Below are 10,885 nucleotides of genomic sequence, written 5' to 3' on the forward strand. Positions count from 1 at the left end.
GCACCCCAATGTTCATTGCAGCACTATTTACAATAGCCAGGTCATGCTAACAGCCTAAATGCCCATCGACAGACTAATGGTTAAAGAAGAAGTGGTACATATATACAATGGAATATTAGCCATAAAAAGGAACGAAACTGGGTCATTTATAGAGTCGTGGATGGACCTAGAGACTGTCATACAGAGCGAAGTAAGTCGGAAAGAGAACAACAAATATCGTATATTAATGCATATATGTGGAACCTAGAAAAATGGTACAGATGAACTGGTTTGCAGGGCAGAAATTGAGACAAAGATGTAGAGAACAAACGTATGGTCACCAAGGGGGGAAAGTGGCCGGGGGGTGGGTGGTGGTGTGATGAATTGGGCAACTGGGATTAATATGTATACACTTATGTGGATAAAATTGATGACTAATAAGAACTTGTTGTATAAAAAAATAAATAAAATAAAATTCAAAAAATAAAAATAAAGGGCTCTGCCTAGTGTCTGAGAACTAATTAAGTGCTCGAAAAAGTAGCTATAATAATTTCTCTACTTTCTATGAGCCACGGTTCACTTCTTGGTCCTTCTTTCAACTTCCCTGATTGGATAAGCATAGTTGTGGTATGCGTTTATTCACATATATTTACTTTTAGTAAATCCCTTTACAAAGCCTGCCCAGATACTGTCGTGTCAAGTAGTCTGATCTAAACAGATCAGCATTTTAGAAAAGTTTATGAAATAAAAGTTTTGACAAAACAACCCACCTACCTATTCCATAGATTTGCACTCTTATGTAAATGAAATGCAGATATTTAGGATAACTAGTTTTTGGTTTTTCTAAAATATCGTCTTGTAAAAGTATATTAGCATGAAGGCAATGTTGACTAAAGTTAGACAAAGGAAAGTTAGTGTGCTTTTATTTTTTTATTCTAGTAGCTATCAAATCAGGGTAAATAAGTTTTTTTTTTAATATGGAGGACTTACTTTTCAAAACACACAGGAACCTTCATGAATGTTTATTATACATAGCTTCTTTTATTATAGTTTTTTTTCAGCTTTATTGAGGTATGATTGACAAAAATCATATATGTTTAGATTATACAACAGGAATTTTTTAAAGGTGTACAACAGTGATGATTTAATATATGTATACCCTGTGAAATAATTACCACAATCAAGCTAATTAACACATTCATCACCTCACATAGTTACCATTTGTGAATGTGTGTGTGGTGAAAACATTTAAGATTTACTCTCAGCAAATTCCGTGTATACAATGCAGTATTATTAACTATTACCATACTGTGCATTAGATCCCAGCATTTATTCATATTATAACTGAAAGCCATAGCTTCTTGTAATGACATCATTATTTCTTACATGCTTTTAGTTTCTTGTTTTGCCTTGCAAACATTTCTATGACTATAAACCATACATATTTAATAGACTGTCAGACAGTTTTATAATATCACAGTGCTTTATTCATGCAGATTACACCAATTACTAGAGAAAGCTAAGTTTTCCCAAGTGGCATTATATTTCACCTTTGTTTTAAGATCAGCTACATTTAATTCCAGAAATACCTGTTTTCCTTTTTAACTTTGATATTTATCAGGGATATATAGATGTGTTCATCTATATTTATTGTTTATAAGCTTTAAGTATATAATAATGCCTATTGTTAATAATGCCTATTGCTTGTAAGCTTTAAGTATATAATAATTTGTATTTCAATAATAAAGCTCCGTGAACACAAATGCAGATATTTAGATAGGTATATTTTATTCAGTCAATTCATAAAGACATTCTTATATTTTAATGAAAACTCAGAATGAATAACTTTCAGAACAAAAAAGAAAATTACAGAATATATAAACTTTCACAGCATCTTAGGACATGTGATTTATTATGAAGATAATAGACCTTCATTATTCACCAGTTTTCTTAAGCAGTGTTTAAACATTTCAGAAATGCAACTGTGTTCTACCTGCTTTTATTTAAAATGGAAAGAAACAAAAAAAATAAGGCCATCACTCTGATGGGTGAGGAAAAGACCATTTCTAAACATTGAATCTCACATGTCACAAGTCTGGTAAGGCTAGGAACAGTCACTGTAAAGTTGCCGCACTGGAAATTATATCCCACTAGACCCAGAAATTTATGTGAGTACAGCTTAGTACAGCACAAGTGCTATTATAATATTATAGTGGAAAATCGACTACCTTTTTGCTGCCCAAGGCTTTCGTAAGTACTTAAACCTTTGAACAGAATGACAGTTAAACCCCTTAAGGAAACTAGAATTGATAGTAAAATAGCTGGTGGCCAGGGATCACTTCCCCCACTCGTGGCCTTTGACTCTCACCTTCCCATTATGTCAACCCCTTGAGCCCTTGAGCGTAATTGGAGAGAAATGGAGCGTATTCCCACACACTGGGGCGAGGTGGCAGGCTTTGGAAACCCTGTGCAGAAAGTTACAGGCTTATGTTCTGCTTTCACTTTGCCACTGACACCAAACAAGTCCTAGTTCAAACTTGGAATCTGCCCAGAGAAAAGACCTATAATGCTATTCAGTATGACAAATATCACTCTTATTCTGCATTCTTTTTTTTATGCAGGAAATATTTCCCACATAAGAAATGATTTAGAAAGTTAAAAATACTGATCATTTGCTCCTCTGTTAAATGTTCCCATAAAAATACCATTAAATGCTTTGATGACACATTGTAGATATATGTATGTCAGAAGAATCAGCTGATGGTCTTGCCTCTGCTCTTCTATGCTTTAGCCTGGAATTCAAAGTCACTTCCACCCACAGCTTATTGCCTGGACCTAGTCTTGTGACCTTGCTTAAGTGCAGGTTGTTTGAGAAATGCCTGTCAAGGGAGGATAACTGGATTGCATTAAAGTAGGCAGTATTAAATGACACCATGGGTAAGAGAGACATCCCCAAAGAGGGTGCAAAAGATACTATCCTCCCAAGATCCAGAGCCACTCCCAAAGATAGCCAAAAGTAAGAAAGAGAATTCCCCTGAGAGCTGGCAACAGTCCCTAGGGCCCTAGCTGCAAATGGTGTGAAACCCACGTTTCTGTGTAACCATATGTTTGTGTCCCCAACCAGAGCTGAGCTGCCTGAATATGCAAGAACTTAAAACTTGCCTGCCCTGGCAGACAGAAAGCTACACAAGTTCTCAGGGCATACAACGAGACAAATAAGGCAATAACCATTCCTCGTGGTCTCTTCAGAGTGGAAAAACAATTCAGATGGAGGATTAATAGGCTGTGAGTAGTCAGGCAAAGGAGGATAGAGGGGAGTTGTAGGAGTCATGTCAATCTTATAGTTTTTGTTTTGGGTACGTTTTGCATCTTTAATTTTTCACTAGCCTTTTGCAATGAATCTTTCATTGAATCTATTTTGTAATCTTGAAGCCCTTTAGAGGCTTCTGCATACCAGTTAAAGTAGGTATCCCATTCTGTTTGTTTGACTGGGAACCCTTACGTTTAGCCTATCTGCCACTGGAGAGGGCAAAATGGATTTGGTCTCCTCAAAACCCCATACAGAGACAATTGCCACTATTTGACCCGTCTGGTAGCAGTCTGGAAAGTCTCATTTTCTGGCATTGTCCTTATCTGACCAGACTCAGAATTCCCTCAGTAAGAAATATATGCCCAGGGAATTTGGTGAAAATAATCAGTGACAGTTGTTAACATCTCTGCTGCCTGGGGCAGTGATACCAGTTGCCCCTGTATCACTAGTTCAGAATTCCTCTGCTTCACCCTCTCTAGGAAATAAACTTTCAGACTTTGAGTAGGTAAAGACAATCTCACAGCTGCATGGGATTGAAAATCTGAGCTATTACCTGCTCTTTAAATAGATATACAACAAATGCTCATATGTCAGCCTCACCTTCAACCCCACTCTGCTACCCATTCTTAAGTTTCTGGTGGGGGGGGTCTGGAGTACAAAAGGGTTACTTCTGGGTTCCCCATATTGCTTGCTTAGGGATCAGATCTTTTAAATCTGTCACAACCCATTTATAGACTTTTCCAACTTCTAATACTTTTTGTTGATATCTTCTTTTATCATCTCTTGAGAGTTTATGTCTAAAAAAAAAAAAATCCCATCACTAACTTTTTTGTGGCATTTAACAAGAATTAGATTTACTTTCTGAGAGGGATTTTCCAATAGTGAACAAGCTATAGTTCAACTTTTAACAAAATGGCAAGCGCTTTTAAAATTATCTAGGAATGCTTCCTTTTTTTCTGATTTTTCTCTCTGATTGCTTTCTTTCCCATAGAGCTTATTATTCTTTTTGTATACATTATCCTTTTACATCTCTTTGAGGATATCAGTTGAAAATATCTTTGTTTCCTTCTTGCATTAAATCTGTTTCTTCTGGTGTCAGCAGTTTTTGTTGTTAATTTCTTTTATTATCGATTTTTTCTCATATGTGATTTGTAAATGTATTGTCTTTTTCTTTTCCTTAAAAAAATCCTTTCCTTTGCATTTATTTATTTTTCTTATTTTTAATCTAAAAGAAAATAATGTAGGAGGGCTTTGCTAATTAACCTTAGTAGCAGTTGAGAGATCTGTTTACTAAAAATACCATTCTTCCAAAGAGGAGGTAGAATCTATGACATGGATGGTTACTGTTGATGATAAAACAGAGGCAGTTTAGTTCAAAATAAGGAAGACTTCACTCTGGGGTTAGAGTACCTAAGAGTTTCCCACTCTTAATTGGATATGTCTTTCCTTTGGTTCCCTTGGGTACATTGTAGAAGTCTAAAGTTGTCTTAGGCTCTACTCTGTCTCTCTCATCAGCCACTTATCCAAAGAGATCCCTGCTTCCTATTTCCCAATAAGAATAAATACTGCAGTCAATTTATCTGTCAGCAGAAGAGGAAGAGTATCCAACCTAGCTCTTCTCTAAACACTTCTCTAATTAACCACCATCATTGATGCCTGACAACCAATTTTTTGCACCATGCTTGCCAACCCAAGATGTGGATATTTTCTAGGTCAGTCCAGGATAGAACCTACTTATGGGGAAATCTTTTGCCAAGCATAGTCCCTAATGTTTCCTTTATTTTATGTTGCTCTGAAATATAAGTGGAGTAACTTTCCATCATTCAGAAATATGTAAAACTTTCTGGTCTGCTGATTTAAAAAAAATAATTTTACTGTCATTTGGATAAGATATTGGGAGGTAAGTGCAGCAAACTTATATCCTCAAACCTCTGTTATGAACCAGGAATTATCACCTCTTTTTTTATTTTGCAAATACTACTCACCCTTTATGGCTCACATGACATTTCTGTGAAGTGTTCCCTCTCCAAGTTTAATTGGTAGTTCTATCTTTGTCGTTGCAAAACTTGGTTTATATTCCGTTAAATCACTTGCCACTTGGCCTAGTGGTTTATCTCTATCTTTCTGGCTTACTCACTTGAGAGTTTTTGAAGTTAGAGACTATGCTATATTCATTTCTAAATACTTCAATGCTTAATACCACAGCTAGGATAATATCTATGAAGTGAGTCCATGACAAAAGAAAATTCAAAATCCCAGGCCTTAAACTTCTGCTTTATACAGTCAGGGCCCATATAAATAATCTTTTTGATCTCTAGAAATTATGTGTACCTTATTCAGCATACGGATATCTGTAAAGCTATTTATTTACTAATTCTAGCAGAGTGCAGTATGTGTGTGTGTGTGTGTGTGTGTGTGTGTGTGTGAGTGTGTGTGCATGCTTTTACTTTTAAAATATATCTGCAATGTGGAAATTTAAACTTCTAATTGGACAGTGTAAATGTGATATTATTACTGCTTCACACCCACCAATCAACTTTTTAAAAGACATTTCAGCAAGATTATAGTAAAGCATTAAAATACTGCATTTTCACAATGTAGAAAATAACTCTGACAACCTTTTCCTTATTTATGTATATCTTTTCTAGGCTTTGAACCTATTTTATGCTTGTTTATTAATATTTTTATCATGGAAATGGGATTCAAATCCTAAAGATCATTAAATTTGTGATAAATTAAGTACACTTCTATTCCTATGCTCAAAAATGTTAATACCAGTTCTATGTGTTATTGTTGCATGTGAACACACCTGTTATCTAAGCTGTGTGATTTATCCAGTTGAAGAGCCTTCTTGTAAATAAATAACATGGAAAGTTTTCATCTTCTTACTTATAAAGAGTTTATAACAACCTTGTTCCAATCTTTAATTATATAGTATATTAAATCACTTTCCCCAGTCCCTTATTTGATAGTATATTTAAAGTGGAATAACTTTAGATAAATGAATTGTATAATTTATGATTAGGTTGGTGAAGAAAATTAAAACTTTATTTACAAAAGTTTAATACATTCTGTAAATAGTGTTGGTATTACAAACAACTTCAGCTTTCAGACTTATGCGTGCATCTGAACTTTCCTCTCCAAAGCTCTTAATAGACTTTCTGAGAGTTTCTAAATTGTACAGAATTTGATGTGTATTCGAGTGACCCTCCAATCCCAGAGTTGTAGATAATTGAAATGTGTCTACTGAATGGTAGATTATATACTGATCATCTTCCCATCAGCTCTTAGAACCTGTCTTGGACAAGAGCTATGATGAAAATCAGGGCCTGGGCATATAATCTGAAAGGACAGTTGGTGCTGTGCTCAGAGCCCAAATCAAAATCTAATGACTCTTTCCATATAGAACCTATATGAGAAGGCTGGTTAATATTATAAGGCAGGTCTTGGCAATGGGATAATATTTACAGCATATTTTCCAGTAAAAGTTTTGTTTTTGGCTTTATCACACCTCTCCTGATTTATCATCCCATCTACAAATAAGGTGAAAACTCAGATTTGATGCTTTTGTAATCTCACATACATTTGTTAAACTCTTTGCGTATGTAGGAACAAACAGTAACTATCTAGGCTCTGCACCTTTTACACTCAGTGATCACCTCCTTTATTTCTAAGCAAATCAAGGAGAGTATAGGACTGGATAAAACGTCTTCTCTTAGTCACTAAGAAACTGTTGTTTCACCCACATTTTTCTGGATTATCTCAGTTTTAGGAAGTTAGTGAATCTGAATGTTCAATGGCTATCAATTCCAAGGAAGAATGGAGAAGTTAGAGGAAATATTTTCTCTTCAACATTTGCAGGATGTATCATTTTGCATATTTGTAATGATCATTTTTATTCTAGTTTTTTAGTTTGAGTAATATTAGAAGAGACCTACAGGGCAAAATCTGTTAGGGAATGTTTTTTGAAAATGAATGGAAGTTCTCTCTGAATCCTGAGTTGCCTCAAATTCATAATCATGCATTTGTACTTTAAAAAATATATCCATACCTATCAAAATGTTACTCAGCCTTCAAGTCCCATCTCAGATATCACCTTTGTGTCACCTTCATGTTACCTAAAGGTAGTTCATTAGTCCCTCTACCCTGCTCTCAGAGTATTACAAAGAAATGTCTGCTATATAATATGCCACAAATTGCTGAGAAAATCTTGAAGACTAACAAACCTTGAATTCCTATACTTGACACCAGCAGACATCAAAAGCTGTTACAAAGTTATAGTGATTAAGACAGTGAGGTATTGATCTACGGTTAAATGAATAGACAAATGGAACAATTATGGAGTGTAGAAACACACCCACAGAATTGGGCATCTAGTTTATGCCAAAGGTGACACTGCAGGGCAAAGGAGAAAGAATAGTATTTTCAACAAATGGTATTTGCTGATTTACTATCCATAATAAGTAAATGAAACCTGACCTTAAACTATATTCAAAATCCATTCCAGATATAAATATAAAAATTTTTTAAATAAACCTTTTAGAAGAGAAATAAAATATCTTCATCACCTAGGGGATAGACAAATATTTATTAAATAAAACTCAAAGAGTGCTAACCATAAAGGAAGGCTTGAAAAATCAAACTATCATAAAATTAAGAATTTCTTAATTAATAATTTATCATCACAAGGCACCATTAAGAGAGTGAAAAAGCAAGTTACTGAGTTTAAGGGTGTATCTAAAGTACATATTTGAAGGAAAACTCATATCCACAAAATATAAGGAACTCCTAAAAATCAGTAGGAATAAGGCCAGAGAAGAAAGTAGGAAAACACATGGGCAAAGGACTTGAACAGGTATTATAGAAGGGGCTAACCAGATGACCCATTAACATATTAAAAAGTGTTCAACCTCATCAATCACCTGGAAAATGCAAATTAAAACCTCAGTTAAGATGCCATGGTATACCAGAATGCCTAAAATGGAAATGATCAATAATAACAATTACTGAGGATCTGAAGTTAGTGGAACTCCCATAAACTATTGGTGGGATTGTAAATTGATACAATCACTTTGGAAAAGTGTTTGGCAATATTTACTAAAACTAAATATATGTGGACTTTACGATCTAGTAAATCTACTTTTAGATATATATCCAATATATACAATAATGTTCTCAAAAGACACAAGCAAAAATGTTCATAGCCTTATAATCATAATAACCCCCAAATTGAAACAACCCAAATTTCTGTCTATAGTAAAATGTATAAATAAACTGTGGTGTATTCATTTAGTGAAATACTATACAGCAGTAAGAATGACTGAATTACAACTACACGCAAGAACGTGATGAATCTTAAAAACAAGGTGTTAAAAAAAGTCCGAAACATATATGATTTCAGTTACAAAAAGTTTAAAATGAGGTGAAATCAACCTAGGGTGTGAAAAGTCAGAATAGGATTCATCCTTGAAGGTACAGTGAGTGAAAGGAAACATGAGAGGTGCGTCTGGTGTTGGTAGTGATCCATTTTGTGTTCCGAGTGCTGGTTATATGAGTAGGTTCACTTTGTAAAAATTAATTGAGCTATACATATGAGTTTCACATTTTTTATATGTACTTTATACTTAATTTCAAAAAATTACTTTAAAGTATCTGCTGCTAAACGTCAGACCTCTGTCTCCAGATCAAGCTTCATGATTTGTCCTTATACATCCAGGATCTAGTACAGTGTCTGGTACATAGAACGTTCTTAATAAATATTGTTCAATTTAGAATAAAAGCATTACTGATTGCTCAAGCAGTGTTATTACATGAATTCAAGTCCATTAGAAAAGAGTAATTCCTCAACTCGTGATGAATAAATGGGTCAGGCCACCTCATAACTTTATGGAGCTGGAAATTGTTATCGAAGTTCCCATTCTCAGCAATTCTGAATCAAAGAGGGCTTCAACCAGTCTTTTTGTAGATAAAAATCTGCCTAAAATCTTTAAGTCGACCAAAATCTAGCACTAATCTAGTAAGTAAACTCAGGGCACACACAGTGTACACTCAGTGAAAAAGTGACTGATTAATTACTATTTGATGATTAGGACAGTTTTCCCTCAGAATAAAATAATAATTTTATGAAGACATACTATGCCATAAGGAAGCAATTTTTGCTGTCAAGAAATCAAAGACAGCATGATTGTTCCAGGAAACATTTGTCAGCAATTATATTAAACATATTTCACATTAAGTAGCTAATAATGATTAGTTATTGGTGTTTTTCATACCAATAGTTAATAGTGCATTCTTGGTCACCATTAATAATGTTTCATTTTTCTATTAAATTAATAATTAACTACTAATAAGTAATGGAGGTTAATTGATTATTATTTGATGATAAATATGACAAAGCCACACTCAATGGACTCCAGTGTCCATGCTATACAATATTCATCATTAAGGCAGTGGGGACTTCCCATTTAAGACCTCTCTTGGAGACCATGTCATTCAAGAAACCACCTCCATCTAGATGGAAAACAGAAGAGTACATCAAGAAAATGGTAGTGTCCAATATTCTCAAATGTAACCCTAGTAACTGAGTGCTCAGAACATCAGAAATTAGACATCCAGTACAAACCCAAGAAACTCAGCCCACACCAAGATAGGTGCACAGACTGCATTTAAATGTTAAGACTGACCCAAAGACACCAGTGGCGCATGCTGGGACCAGGAGGACTCTTGCCTTAACTCCTTCACATGGTGGGCTCCATAAGCACCTTTTGACTTTTACTACATTCTTCTCTACGGCTGCTGCCCTCCATGCATTATACCCTCTCTTTTAAACACTCATTCTTCCCACTAAAACCCTACCTTCCATCATGAACTCCTGTAATCAATCTGATGCCCCAAGACAGGGAACCCAAGCTCTCACAGAAAAGGAGTTAAATTGTGGCAGCCTCCTGTATGGATAGGTATTATAAAAGGGGCTAACCAGATGCGGGAATCAAGGTATATAATATTTATCCCATTTCACTTGTTCATATATTTCCCTTTGGGTAGATCATGATATTTCCCGTGGCACCATGCACATGAACTTGTAAGAGACAGCCTTCTCCTGCCTCATCCCCCGCCTGCCTCTGGTCTCCTGTGCTTGTCTCTGCACTTCTCCCCCTACACCCAACAAAGAACAGGATTTGGTAAATCACTCTCTGCCAAGTCATATTTGGGTTTGTATGCCAAGACTTGAAAGACGGATGTGTTGGAAGTTTATTGGCCAGTGGCAATAGGAATTGATTGTAGGCAGCAGCCAATAACAACAAAAAAAAAAAAAAAAAAAAAAAAAAAAGAAAGAAAGAAAGGAAAAAGACTAAGTAGCTATAGTATTGAGGAATGTTGAAATGCTGACCACCCACAGATTTTTCAGCTCTGCTGGAAATAGCAAAATCAGCAGAAATTTTGTTTGTAAATGAAGGCGCCTTCTACGTACTTATATCTCACCAGCTATATTTCACCTTTTGTCCTTAGTTTACAAACTGTGAAGCAATGGATACTGATTTACTGTTGCTCTAAGAATCTGCAATCTGTTCATAAGCATGATACCTGCTAATCTAT

Source organism: Lipotes vexillifer, unplaced genomic scaffold (assembly GCF_000442215.2).
Source record: "Lipotes vexillifer unplaced genomic scaffold, Lipotes_vexillifer_v1.1 scaffold208, whole genome shotgun sequence".
Taxonomy (NCBI): Eukaryota; Metazoa; Chordata; class Mammalia; order Artiodactyla; family Lipotidae; genus Lipotes; species Lipotes vexillifer.